This window comes from Gracilinanus agilis, chromosome 1 (assembly GCF_016433145.1).
Source record: "Gracilinanus agilis isolate LMUSP501 chromosome 1, AgileGrace, whole genome shotgun sequence".
NCBI classification, from domain to species: domain Eukaryota; kingdom Metazoa; phylum Chordata; class Mammalia; order Didelphimorphia; family Didelphidae; genus Gracilinanus; species Gracilinanus agilis.
The window spans coordinates 568,426,422-568,441,066 of NC_058130.1; positions in this window are offsets into that span (position 1 = coordinate 568,426,422).

Genomic DNA, 14,645 nt, shown 5'->3' on the forward strand with positions numbered 1-14,645 from the left:
TTGGACCAGCCAGGGTCTCAGGAGGCAAGGCCTCAGCAATACAACAACTCCCAGGGCTTTATACCTGCCAGTTCAGATTCTGGTAGTATCTTTGGGGATGCAAGGTCCTCATCAAACAAGGTGATGTTGCTGTTTCTATACTCTGGGGCTGCTTTGTGGATTGTTTGTTCTGTTCCTGCCTCCAGGGCCTATGGCAATGGGACTGAGGCCAGGGAAATTAGAAACCTTCCTCCATTGCTGTCCTTGTTTGTTCATTTTCACTCCACACTACTATATGTTTTTGACACTAATAATGTTGATTTTATGGACTTTTTTTAGTTGCTTGTGGGAGGTTTAGGAGAGTAAGAAAGCTTTACATCCTATTCTGTCATCTTCTAATAATCCTTCACTTATTTTTCTTTTATCTTTTATCTCCTCTGATAGTGCCACAAATTTGATATTAGCCCTCACTACCTAAAGCCTTGTCTGTTGGAATAGAATAGAAATTTGTCTTCCTTATTCAAGTCTCTTCCCAATGAGGTCATCTTCTTCTCAGCTGAAAAATTAATGTAACTAATGAGTATATCTGATCATGTCTTTCCCTACCATCTACATATTCAGTGACTTCTACTGATTCTCTATCATCTACAGGATGAATTACAAATTCCTCTGACATTCAAAGCCCTTCAAAACTTATCTCTCTCACATTTTAAATCTTTTTAGCTTCTGTTTTCTTCCTCAATTTACTCATCCATCCAATGACACTGAAACTCTTCCTACTTCTAGAACAAGACTTGACTGGGCATTTTCATAGGCTGTTTCTGAAATCTAGAACCCTCTACCTCATCTCTGTCTCATATTTTCCCTACTTTCCTTAAAGTACCAGATAAAATTCTTTCTTCTAAGAGAATTATTTTCTGATCTAGAATCTTCTTTTAATTGACTATCTCTACTTTGTCCTTTATTCAGATATGACAGGTTAATGGACTGGATATAACTCACAGCACTCTCAAGTTATCTGGTTCCTACCAGGTTAAAATGTATTCAGGAAATATTTAATCAAATAAATGAAAATAGAGTGCCACTAAGATAATATTTATATGTGTTTTTTGAAGTCAATATGCATCCTGCAGAGATCTCTAGATAGACCTGTTTCTTTGTAAATTAGATGCCATTAGGGTATAGTGTTTGTACATAGTTGTTTGTATATTGTCTTCTCAATACAACTGTGAGTTCCTTGAGAGCATAGATTGTTTTTTTGACTTTCTTTGTACCACATTGCTAGCACAGTGCTTGACAGAATTGTTGACCCTTAATAATACTTATATAATAAAATAATATTAATATTAATAAATATATATTGAGGAATGTGCTTTCTTCTCAGTCTTATATTTTTAAAAGAATATATAAATATAAGTTAATATATGAGAAACCAGTAGGTGTTTGGGGCAACTGCCACTCAAGATTAAACTCACAAAGAAGGATATGGTATCAGAGCCTGAGTAAATCGAGTAAATCTGATAACCCTTTCACTAAAGGAATGGCAATTGAAATTACTGGTCTCTGTCACTAACCAGTGAATAACACAAAGATTAACTACTCACACACTATGGGTTCTTTGAGGTGAGAAAAAACAAACAGGAAGGAAAACAAAATAGTTTTAATGTATAAAAAGGTTAAAGAGAATGAAAGAGGTATTTCTATAACTAGGATTAGCTAACTGACAAGAAATGGAGTCCTAAGAGAGAGTTTCACTGGCAACCCAACTTCAGTCAGGCTGACAGCCTTGACTGAGGACTAGAGGGGGAGAGCTGGGTTTTGGGATTTCTCACAAATTGTCCAGGTTGCTTTCTTGATGGCTTCTGGATACCAGGAACCAACTCCTTACACAGCCAATACAAGAGATAACAGGTAGGGAAAATGCCTGCAAACTGTCCAACAGAAAATAGACACTATCCAGTACCAAGGGTTATCTTGAGAGATGTTATTTTCAATCTTCTCCAATTCCAAAGATCCCAAGCTTAGGGAGTCACTGCTGGCTGGACTTCTGCTCCAAACTCTCTCTCCAAACTCTCACACCAGCAATAACAGTTTCACTCCTCTCCCAGTTGAATTCCAATACAGAAGGCTCAAAGCTGACAGCCAAGCTCCTATAAATTTCTGTTCTATTCCCTAAATTACTTCATTACAATATGCAGCTTTTTTCATTTTTTTAAGGATCTATATCATTGTTACTGTCGTGTTTAATTTCTACAATCCATTGCCATTCCCCTCCTCCTTTCAGTGAGTGGCCCATAGTCACTTATTTTAATTACATATTAGCATCATACACACACACACGCACACACACATACACACATATACACATATATCTCCTCTAGGTTACACAGGGTATCTTGATCTTACTGGAATACCTTTCTACCTAGGGTGTCTGCTTCCATCCCCATTGTCCATTGGAAGAACAATTTGCTCTAAGTGCTGCCAAATTGATAAGTCAGTTCTAAAGATGATCAGTTAAAGTACAGTATGGTAAATAAAACAGAAAACAGGAGGTATTGAATATTCTCTACTTGATGTAGAAAGTCCTCTGTGATACAGATTGCCTACTCTACGTTTTATATTTTTGGAAGGCTACCTTTAAGAAATGATTCAAAGAAAAGGCACACTGTTTAAGTATTTAGATTATTGCCTAGAGTACTGAGTTAAGTGACTTATTCATTCCATTTATTAGGAGAATGAACTGAGCGTTGGACCTGGAGTCAAGAAGACCTGTTCTCAGATGCATCCTTGAATATTGGTTAATTATTTAATATTTGGCAAATCAATTTAGTTATCTGTCTTAGTTTTCTTATCTGTAAATTGGAAATAAAAACAGAATATAACTCTCAGTGTTGTTGTGAAGAGAAAATATGTTGGTGAAATCCTTTGCCCATCTATTACTGAATTATTTTTCAATCTTTTTTGACTACTAGCCTATTTTGGGGTTTCTAGGCAAAGATATTAGAGAGATTTGCTATTTTCTTCTCTAGCTCATTTTACAAAAAAGAAAACTGAGGCAAATAAAATTTTGAATTGCCCACGATCACATGGCTAGTAACAATCTGAGACCAGATTTGAACTGAAGAAGATGAACCTTCTTAACTCAAACCCTGATATTCCCTTCAGTATGCCACCTAGTTCTTCTCTTACAAATGCATAACTATATTAAAATTAACTATTATTGTCCTCTTTCTCAACCTCATTGTCCTCATTACTTGTAAAGACAAAGACAAGCACTCCAGGAGTCTTCTTAATCTGAAGTCTGGCCCTTTGTCCATAATATNTATATATATATGTATATATATATATACATATGTATATGCATATGTATATATATACACACATATATATGCATATGTATATGTGTGTGTGTTAAATGTCATTGGAGATAATATCATAGAGAAAGCACAAGCATTGACTTGGAGAGACTCCTTGAAAAAAATAAGAATTTAGCTGAGACTTAAGGAAAGTGAGGGAAATCAGGAGGTGGATGTGAGGAAGAAAAGAAATCCAGGAATGGGGAACAGATTGTGAAAAGAAGATGTAATACCATATGTATGAAATACATGCAGTAATAAAATATGGTCATATATAATGAGCCTGGAAAAGTAGGAATACTCCAAGTTGCAACTAGCTTTAAAATCAAAACAGAAGAATATTTTCCCAAATGATATGGAGAGGTAGGAGAGAAATTATTTAGCCTGTGTCATTTTGGAAAGATGGATAAGAATAAGAATATTGGAAGGCAAAGTAAAGAAGACCTCTTAGACACAGCAAAAGCCCAGACCTCTATGAAAACCTTTCTACTTTAATCAAAAACTGAGTGCTTTGAGGGGACAGAAAACCAAATCGAACAACAGGATTGAGGAGGGGGCCCCTTCTGCTGGATTCAACTTAAAAGGTACACACAAAAAACCCTAATAATTCTTGGGATTAAGGAAAAGGAAGAAAAAAGGTCCCAGGACTCCGCCCCACCTACTGTGCTGAGTCTACATTAGTAAATGGAATCTTCGGGCAAGGACTCTAGCCTGGAGGGAATGCATTACTGGCACAACTGTGCCAGGCTTGGGGAACTGACCACAGTCAACAGGACATAACTGGAGGAGAAGATGAGAGAGAGAAGCCTAGCCCCAGTGAAAACTCTCCATCTTGGCCCTCTGTTCCTAGAGGTTTTAGCCTCTGGGCACATTCAGATCCACAGATAACCATACTAGTGGGGGACCTCAACCTTCTTATATCAGAACTAGATAAATGGAACAAATATTAAATGAGGAAAAAGAAAGGGAACTGAATGAAATATTAGAAATATTAGAGTTAACAGATATTTGGAGGAAAATAAATAGGGATAAAAAGGAATATACATTTTTTTCAGCAGCTCATACCACATATAAAAAGACTGACCATGTCCTAGGCCATAAAAACATTGCAAGCAAATATAGGAAAGCAGAAATAATAAATGTACTTTTTTAGACCATAATGCAATAATGCAATAAAAATCATTATCAAGAAGGGCATGTGGAAAGACATATTTAAAACTAATTTGGAAACTAAATAATCTAATTCATCAAAACTGGTTGGTAAAAGAACAAATCACAGAAATAATTACTGATTTCATTGAAGAGAATGACAATGAGGAAACAACTTATCAAAATTTATGGGATGCAGTCAAAGCAGTACTCAGGGTAAAATTTATATTCCTGAGTGCATATATCATCAAATTAGAGAGGGAAAATATCAATGAATTGGTCATAGAAATTTAAAAAACTGGAAAGAGAAAAAATTAAAAATTCCCAAATGAACATTAAATTGCAAATTAAAAAATAAGAAGAGAAATTAATAAAATAGAAAGCAAATGAACTGTTGAACTAATAAATAAGACTAGTAGCTTGGTACTTTGTAAAAACAAATACAATAGATTAAGTACTGATTAATCTAATTTTAAAAAGGAAGAAGAAAATCAAATGAACAGTATAAAGGATAAAAAGGGAGACCTCACCTCTAATGAAGATGTAATTAAAATCATTAAGAACTATTTGGCTCAATTGTATGGCAATAAATATGACAATCTACATCAAATAAATTATTATTTACAAAAATATAAATTGCCTGGATTAACAGAAGAGGAAATTGAATACTTAATCCCATCTCAGAAATATAAATTGAACAAGCCATCAAAGAACTCCCTAAGAAAAATCCCCCGGGCCAGATGGATTCACAAGTGAATTCTATCAAACATTTAAAAAACAACTAATCCTAACACTATACAAATTATTTGACAAAATAAGCTAAAGAAGGAGTTTTACTAAATTCCTTTTATAGTACAAATATGGTAGTAATTCCAAAGCCAGGTAGACTAAAAAAAAAGAAAGAAAACTACAGACTAATCTCCTTAATGAACATTATAAGAATAATCCTCCATCCTTACAACATAGATGCAAAAATCTTATATAGAATATTAGCAAAAAGACTATACCAAGTTATCACAAGAATTATTCACTATGATTAGGTGACATTTACACCAGGAATGAAAGAATGGTTTAATATTAGGAAAGTCATCCTCATAATTGACCATATCAACAACCAAACCTGCAGAAATCACATGATTATACTAAGAGATGGAGAAAAAGCCTTTGACAAAATACGTCATCCCTGTTGAAAACATTAGAAAGTATAGGAATAGAAGGGCCTTTCCTAAAAATAATAAAAAGTATATAAAACCACCAGCAAGCATCATCTGTAATGGGGATACATTAGAATCTTTCCCAATAAGATGAGGAGTGAAAAAAGGATGCCCATTATCACCTCAATTATTTAATACTGTACTAGAAACACTAGCAATAGCAATCAGAGAAGAAAAAGAAATTGAAGCTATTAAAATAGGCAATGAGGAGTCTAAACTATTACTCTTAGAAGATGATATAATGGCCTACTTAAAGAATCCTAAAGAATCAACTAAAAAGCTAGTGGAAATAATCAACAACTTTAGCAAAGTTATTGGATACAAAATAAACCCACATAAATCATCACCATATGTGTATATTTCCAACATAAATCAGCAACAAGAGTTAAAAAGAGTAATTCCATTTAAAGTCACCCTAGACAATATAAAATATTTAGGAATCTATTTATCAAGACCAGTGGTTCCCAAACTTTTTTGGCCTACTGCCCCCTTTCCAGAAAAAAATATTACTTAGCACCCCCTGTTGCATACTATCACCACCCCCTTACAGTTATTCACCTCCTCCAAATGCACCTGTGGCCATCACTGCCCTGACCTGGATAACTGCAGCACCCACCAGGGGGCGTTGGTGCCCATTTTGGGAATCATTCATCAAGGCAAACACAAGAATTATATGAACACAACTATAAAACACCTTCCACACAATTAAAACTAGATCTCAATAATTGGAGAAACATTAATTGCTCAAGGGTAGGACAAACTAATATAATAAAAATGACAATCCTACCCAAAATTAATTTCCTTATTTAGTGCCACACATATAAAACTATCAAAAAACTTTTTAACTGAATTTGGAAAAAATATAACAAAGGTCATTTGGAAGATCAAAAGTTCAAGAACATCAAGGGAAAAAATGAAAAAAAAAACATTGAAGTATTGGGGACTAGCAGTACAGGATCTTAAACTATTTTATAAAGCAGTGGTCATTATAGTGTACAATAAACACAAAGATTCCAACTTTAGGGACAAAAACCTACTATTTGACAAAAACTGCTTGGAAAATTGGAAAACAGTATGGGAGAGATTAGGTTTAGATTAACATCTCACATCCTATACCAAAATAAATTCAGAATGGGTGAATGACAAATATAAAGAAGGAACTATAAGTAAATTAGGTGAACATAGAATAGTATACGTGTCAGATCTGAGAAAAAGGAAAGATTTTAAGACCAAGAAAGAGATAGAGAATATTACAAAATGTAAAATGAATAATTTTGAATACATTAAATTAAAAAGTTTTTGTACAAACAAAACCAATGCAACCAAAATTAGAAGGGAAGCAACAAATTAGGAGAAAAAAATCTTTATAACAAAAACTTCTGACAAAGGTCTAATTTTATATTCATAAAGAGCTAAATCAAATGTACAAAAAATAGAGCCTTGGCTTCTGGGTTAAGATGGCTGCAGAGAAGTTGCAGAACTTTTATCCTCCCCATCATGGACCTGTACAATACCTCAAAAGAACAATAACAACAAAAAAAAGTTCAGATAAGTGAAGGGACTCCACAATAGGGCGCAGCATCAAAGGTATGTTAAATTTGGGCATTTCCGTGCTATAAGGGAGTAAATTAGCTCCCACCAAAACACCAGCTGATCACCCCACACACACACACCTCACCTACGGGGCAGGATTCACAGCCGGTGAGCTAGAATTAAAGAAGTATGGGGCAACCTCTAAGTTCTTGGCAGCTAATTAAGAGCACCCCTAGAGCAGCTAAACCTGAAACCCTAGGAGGCTGCACCTTGGGCAGAGGGGAGTGGGGCTGGAGTGGCACACAGCAGAAACTGAGCAGACTCAAAAAATAGCCTCAGGCAAAAAACACTCCATAGCTCCATACACAGAGAGCCTGCCTTCTTCACCCAGACTTCTGAGGGAAGCAAAAATCAGCAGAGTAATGTCTAGCAATGCTCAAGAAATACCAACCATCAAAAGGAAGAAGAGAAAAGCACTGACTCTGGATAATTTTTATATAGAAAAAATCCAGACCACAGAACAGACAGCACAGGAGGACAAACAAGTAAACACATCCAAACCCTCCCAAAAAATGAAAATTGGTCACAGGGTCTTGAAGCGTTTCAATCTGAGATCATGAGAAAGGTGGAAGAGATGTGGCAAGAAAAGTAGAAAATAGTTAAAAAAGAAAATAACAGTTTAAAAGGTAGAATTTTGCAATTAGAAATTGAGATTCAGAAATCAAATGGAATGATAAGCAAACTGAAAACCAGAAATGACCCGCTGGAAGCCATGAAGAGCCAGATAGACCAGAATGAAAAGGAAAATAAAAAAATTATAAATGAAAACCAGTCTTTAAAGGCTAGAATCGGGCAAGTAGAAGCCAATGATCTCACAAGACAGCAATAATTAATAAAGTAAAGTCAAAAGACTAACGAAATAGAAGGAAACACAAAATAACTCAATGACAAGATGACAGATCAAGAAAACAGGTCTAGAAGAGACAATCTGAGAATTTTTGGTCTTCCAGAAAAATCAGAGACAAACAGAAATCTAGATATCATACTAAAAGAAACTATCCAAGAAAACTGTCCTGATGTCCTTAAACAAGAGGGCAAAATAGACATGGAAAGAGCCCATAGAACACTCTCCACAAAAAATTCTCAAAAGTTAATCTCCAGGAATGTAATAGCCAAATTCAAAAGCTTCTAAGTTAAGGAGAAAATATTACAAGAAGTCAGAAAGAGATAATTCTGATACCAAGGAATACCAATCAGAATTACACAGGATCTGGCAGCCTCCACAATACAAAACCTCAAGGCTTGGAATATGATATTCAGAAAGGCAAGTGAATTGGGTCTACAACCAATGATCACCTACACATCAAAACTACTATATACTTCAAGGGGAAAGTATGGGCATTCACAAAATAGAATATTTCCATGTATTTGTAAAGAAAAGACCAGAACCAAACGTAAAGTTTGATATCCAACCACAAAAACAAAGAGAAACATAAAAAGTAAAATAAGAAAGAAAGGGGAAAGAAAAAAATTAAAGATTCTTCTTTATGGGCTTTAATAAGATCAAATTACTTATATTCCTATATGAAAAATGTTATTTGTAACTCTCAAAAACTGTATTCACTATTATAGTAATTGGAAGAACTATACATAGGAAAAGGTTGGGGTATTAAGTGGTATAAAATGATGAGTTAAAAAAAGGAAAGAAAGAAAAGGGGTTGGGGGAATGGAAGATGGCACCAAGAGTAACTTGAAGGAATAAGAAAAATAGGATAATCTATACTACACAAAGAGGCATATGGGAAGGAGAGGGGAAGAATACTATCATAAGAGGGAAAGGAAGAGAGTTTTAATAGGCAATACTTAAACCTTACACTCAGAGAAATCAGTTCTGAGGGGAAAGAACAGCTAGATCTATTGGGGTAACAAATTATATCTTATAGTACAGGGAAAATCAAAAGAGAAAAACCAGGGGTGGGGAGGAGTGGGGCAGGGAGTACATAAAGTGAGGGAAAGAGAGGGGGGAGGGAATATAATCCACCCTAAAAAATATCAAGAGGGGAACAAAAAGGGAGGGGGTGGGAAGGGAAGTAAAATAAGGGCAGGAATTAGGGGGACTGATTAAAAGCAAACTACTGATTTAAAAGGAATAGTGAAAGAAGAAAAAGCAGAATTAGTAGAGGTCTTCAAAATGTTGCGGAATACACAGATGACAATCATAACTCTGAATGTGAAAGGAATGAACTTGCCCACAAAACAGAAGCAAATACCAGAGTGGATTAGAAACCAAAAGTCTACCATTTGCTGTCTACAAGAAACACAAGTGAGGCAGGTAGATACACACAGGATGAAGGTCAAAGGATGGAAAAAATCTATTGGGCTTCAACTAAGAAAAAGCAGAAGTTGCAATCTTGGTAACTGACAAAACCAAAGTAAAAATAGATCTGATCAAAAGAGATAGGGAAGGTAATTAAATTCTGATAAAAGGCAGTACAGATACTGAGGAAATATCAGTACTTAATATGTATGCACCAAATGATATAGCAACCAAATTTCTAAAGTAGAAACTTGCAGAGCTCAAGGAGGAAATAGATAGTAAAACTATACTAGTGGGAGACCTAAAGCTTCCTCTTTTAGATCTAGATAAATCAAACCAAATAATAAATAAGAAAGTGATAACAGAGGTGAATGAAATCCTAGAAAAATCAGAGTTAATAGATATGTGGAGAAAAATAAATAGGACAAAAAGGGAATACACCTTCTTTTCAGCTTCACATGGTACATTCACAAAGATTGACCATGTACTAGGGCATAGGAATATGGAAAACAAATGCAAAAGAGCAGAAATTATAAATGTAACCTTTTCAGACCATAATGCAATAAAAATAATAATTAGTAAGGGCACATGGACAGAAAAATAAAAAATTAATTGGAAATTAAATAATATGATTCTCCAAAATCAATTAAAGAACAAATCATAGAAAGAATTAATAATTTCATTAAAGAAAATGACAATGATGAGACATCCTACCAAAATCTGTAGGATTCAGCTAAAACAGTACTCAGGGAGAAATTTATATCCCTGAGTGCATATATTAAAAAATTATGGAGGGCAAAGATCAATGAACAGGGCATGCAAATCAAAAAACTAGAAAGCAAATAAATTAAAAATCCCCAGTTAAATACTAAATTAGAAATTATAAAAATTAAAGGAGAAATCAATAAATTGAAAATAAAGGAAATATTGAATTAATAAATAAGACTAGAAGCAGGTTCTTTGGGAAAACAAATAAAATTGACAAAGTACTGTTTAATCTAATTACAAAAAGAAAGAAGAAACTAAATTATCAATATCAGAGATGAAAAGGGAGACCTCACCTCTAATGAAGAGGAAATCAAGGCAATCATTAAAAACTATTTTTTCCAATTATATGGCAATAAATATAGCAATCTAGGTGATATGGATGAATATTTACAAAAATATAAATTGCCTAGATTAACAGTAGAAAGAAAAGAATACTTAATCCTATTTCAGAAAAAGAAATTGTAAGAGCCATCAAAGAACACCCTAAGAAAAATTCCCCAGGACCAGATGTATTTACAAGTGAATTCTATCAAACCTTCAAAGAACAACTAATCCCAATCCTATACAAACTATTTGACATAATAAGCAAAGAAGGAGTTCTTAAAGTTCATAAACTCCTTTTATGACACAAATATGGTAAACTATAAACCAATCTCTTTAATGAACATAGATACAAAAATCTTAAATAGAATACTAGCAAAAGGACTCCAGGAAGTGATCATGAGGGTTATTCATTATGAGCAGGTGGGATTTATACCAGGAATACAAGGATGGTTCAATATTAGGAAAATTATCCACATAATTGATGATATCAACTGAAATCACATGATTATCCCAAGAGATGCAGAAAAAGCCTTTGACAAAATATAACACCCATTCCTACTGAAAACACTAGAAAGTGTAGGAATAGAAGGGCCTTTCCCAAAAATAATAAACTGTATATATGTAAAACCATCAACAAGCATCATATGCAATGGGAATAAATTAAAAGCCTTCCCAATAAGATTGGGAGTGAAACAATGTTGCCCATTATCACCTCTATTATTTAACATTGTACTAGAAACAACTGGGGAGGAGGGAAAGAACATGAATCATGAAACCATGGGGGAAATATTCTTAATTAATTAATCTTAATTTAAAAGAAGAATAAGAATGTTGAGGAGTTTAGGACCAGGATAATAGAGAGGGCAGCTGATGTGAGCACTCACTAATCTAGACAGCAGCACTATCCCATAGCAGAAAAAAGTTTAGCTCAGTTGGGGAATTACTCAAAGCAGAATACCCAGAATACACAAAAAACCTTGGTCCTTTTGAGGTAATGTCAGTAAATTAAGAGCAAGAGAATATAAAAAGTTTAATTAGCATCAGCTAATGGGGAGATGCCAGATGGTTAACAACTCCCCAAAACAATGAGAAATAAGTACATACACAGAGTTTAATGCATACAACAAGAAAAGAGAAAAAGGAAACCTATCATGTGTAGCTGCTCTGATACTTTCCTTTTTCTTAGAGGGAAGTTGAATAATAACGAAAGGTTGTTAAGTGATTTGAGGAAGAATATCCTAACCTTGAGATTATTACTTGTTAACCCTAATATTGTCCATGATCCACCCCATGGCAGTGGAATTTTTCTCTTATAGTTAATCTCTTCAAAGCATCTTGAAAAGGTGTGAAGTCTCTTGCCAATCATCAGATCATCTGGGTAGAAATAAAGGTCTAAGATAATAAAGACTTACTTATGAGATAAAATTAGAATAAAATATAGACCAGAGCCTTGTCACTATTTACACAATCCATCAGGCTAAATTTATTTGATCTTTAAGGTTACTATTTCCAGGCAGATGTTACCCCCTAATTTATAGCACACATATTTGTCTATTTCCTCCACAGGTACTTTAAGGATTAGTCTCTGTAGACTGACTGATTAGGTACATCAGAACCCAGTTCCAGCACCATTACCACCAGCACATGGCCAAAAGGCAGGAAGAACTAGAACAAATCACTACTATATTTGTTATTTTTATTGATAAAAAATGCAAAACAAAGAAGTTAATACTTTTCATTTTGAAACTAGAGGCAAACTAGTACAAAATATAAATATATAGAATTTGAAAAAATTTCTTTTCCCATATACTTATATTACAAGGTGTCTCAAAAGTCTTGGTGTTATTTTGTGCTTTTATGCCTTAAAATCTAAGGCATTTTGAACACTGTAGTTGGAAATGGCACATTTATATAGCTCTTTATGAAACACTTTTGCTATTGCTATGCCTCTACAGAAAGTTTGTGCAATGTTATTCCTTTATTATACATGTAAGTATTAATATCTTTTTTTAATGTAAAGGAAGTAGGCTCAGAAATGTCAAGTAATTTGCTCAAATTGATCCATCTAATGAGTGGAAGAACTGAGCCTCCATCCTTGGGTCTTCCGTTACCCAATTCTTCACATTTTTCATTACACCCAGTAGCTGACATATCATCCTATTACAAAACTCAAATTATAAACCACAATTATTATTTTAATGAGGGATACTGTGCCAGAGCTGTTAGCCACTATCACAAGAGCTTTCCATTCTAATTTTATATCCTTGTCAGTTCAAGTTTAGATGGTAATATAAAAAAGGTTTCAAATCACATTTGCAGTCAAATTGAAAAAAAGGCTAACCTATTACTTGAAGGTAATGAGTCAGAGTGATTCACTGCAGGCTCTTGGTGATTTCTGTGTGAACCAATGAAATGAAAGGGCACAATAGCCATTCATAGTGAAGATGATCCTTAGCTCTGACTAATATAAAATCTGAAGTCATTAAAATGCCTAATGGTAAAAAAAAGATGGAAACTTATAAACAGAAGAAAATCTCAGACCAAAAAGGTATATACTTTATTATTAAATGGCAAATAGCTAAGTCTTTAAATCAATCATTAAGAAAAAATTATTCAAATGTTGGATCATATGGCTCTCTATAAGATAAAACAGCATAATGAAAACAAGAAAGATTTTTAACAAAGTCTTCTTGGAGTAAAGTTTAAAGAATATTGAATTCCAGCTCTGCAAATGGCCTGAACAATTCATTCAGTATGAAAATGTAATAGTGTTAAAACAATCTGACTTTTGAAATAAAACAGAAATAAACTCATTGTTTTGAAAAAAGGAAACATATTCCTCTCCTCATTGTCAAATGTGTATCCTAGAATGTCTATTAGAATGCAAATTTTTAGTTGCACAGCTACAATCCATTTGCATTAAATGTCTGCCCAATGGATAATTCATCAATATTAATTACATATTTTCCCCATTTAGCAAGAAACATATTTTTAAGAAAAATATTGTTTTTTACTAGAGTTGTCAAGAAATATTATGAATTAGAACCTTTTTACTTAAAAGGTGTTTTTATGCATCTAGAACATTTAATATTCTTTCAAATTAAAATAGGAATTTCACTACATGTACTCTTTCTTACTAATGAGATCTAAAAGCTTTTACATTTTTATTTTTATATAATAATTTAAAAGCAAAATCTAGTCCAATGCAGTGGAGCCAAAATAGAAAAGACAGGGACTTGTCTAAATCTCCCAATTTCCCCTCCGAACAACTTCGATGTAACTCCTCAAAATGAATTCTGAAGTAGAAGAATATATAAAAAAAGATGTAGTCAAACAACTTTCTAGCATAAAAATACTTAGAAGACCAGCAGGAAATGTCTGTTACACCAAACTCCTGTGGAAGAAATATCTCTATAAGCAGGCAATAGGCTTTAGGGAAAACTGAATTATCAGCATTAAATTCTGGAACTCTCATAGATCCTTATGGGATTGGACAACTGTTCAGGAGATGAGAGGGGTCTCTTTGCTGGTACTGGGGTGCATGTCAGACTATGTTATATTGCCCATACATAGAAATGGGTTACAGTCCCAGGGCAAGGAGGAACACTAACACACCAGAGCTTGCAGCTGTATGGGAACAGATCCTCTCCTTACAGTCCTAGGACAGAAAAGAGTACTTATGGCCACTGACAGAAGAGAGCATATGCCAAAAAATAGTAAACACAATTCTCTTTACATCATTCAACCTAAGAAGAAGTGAAGATTTGAAAGGGTTCAAAAAAGTATTTTTTAAAAATCTAACAGAAATTTAGAAGAAGATAATGAAGTCAAGACTGCTACATTCAAAGCCTGAAAGGGAAAAAAATAAATTTTAAGAACCCCCCAAAAAAGAATTTCTGGAAAAGTTAAAAAGAATTTTAAAAATAAAATGATAAATATAGGAAAAATTGGGAAAAAATTAAAATAATATAAGCATATAATGAGAAAAAAGTCAACCACTTAGTA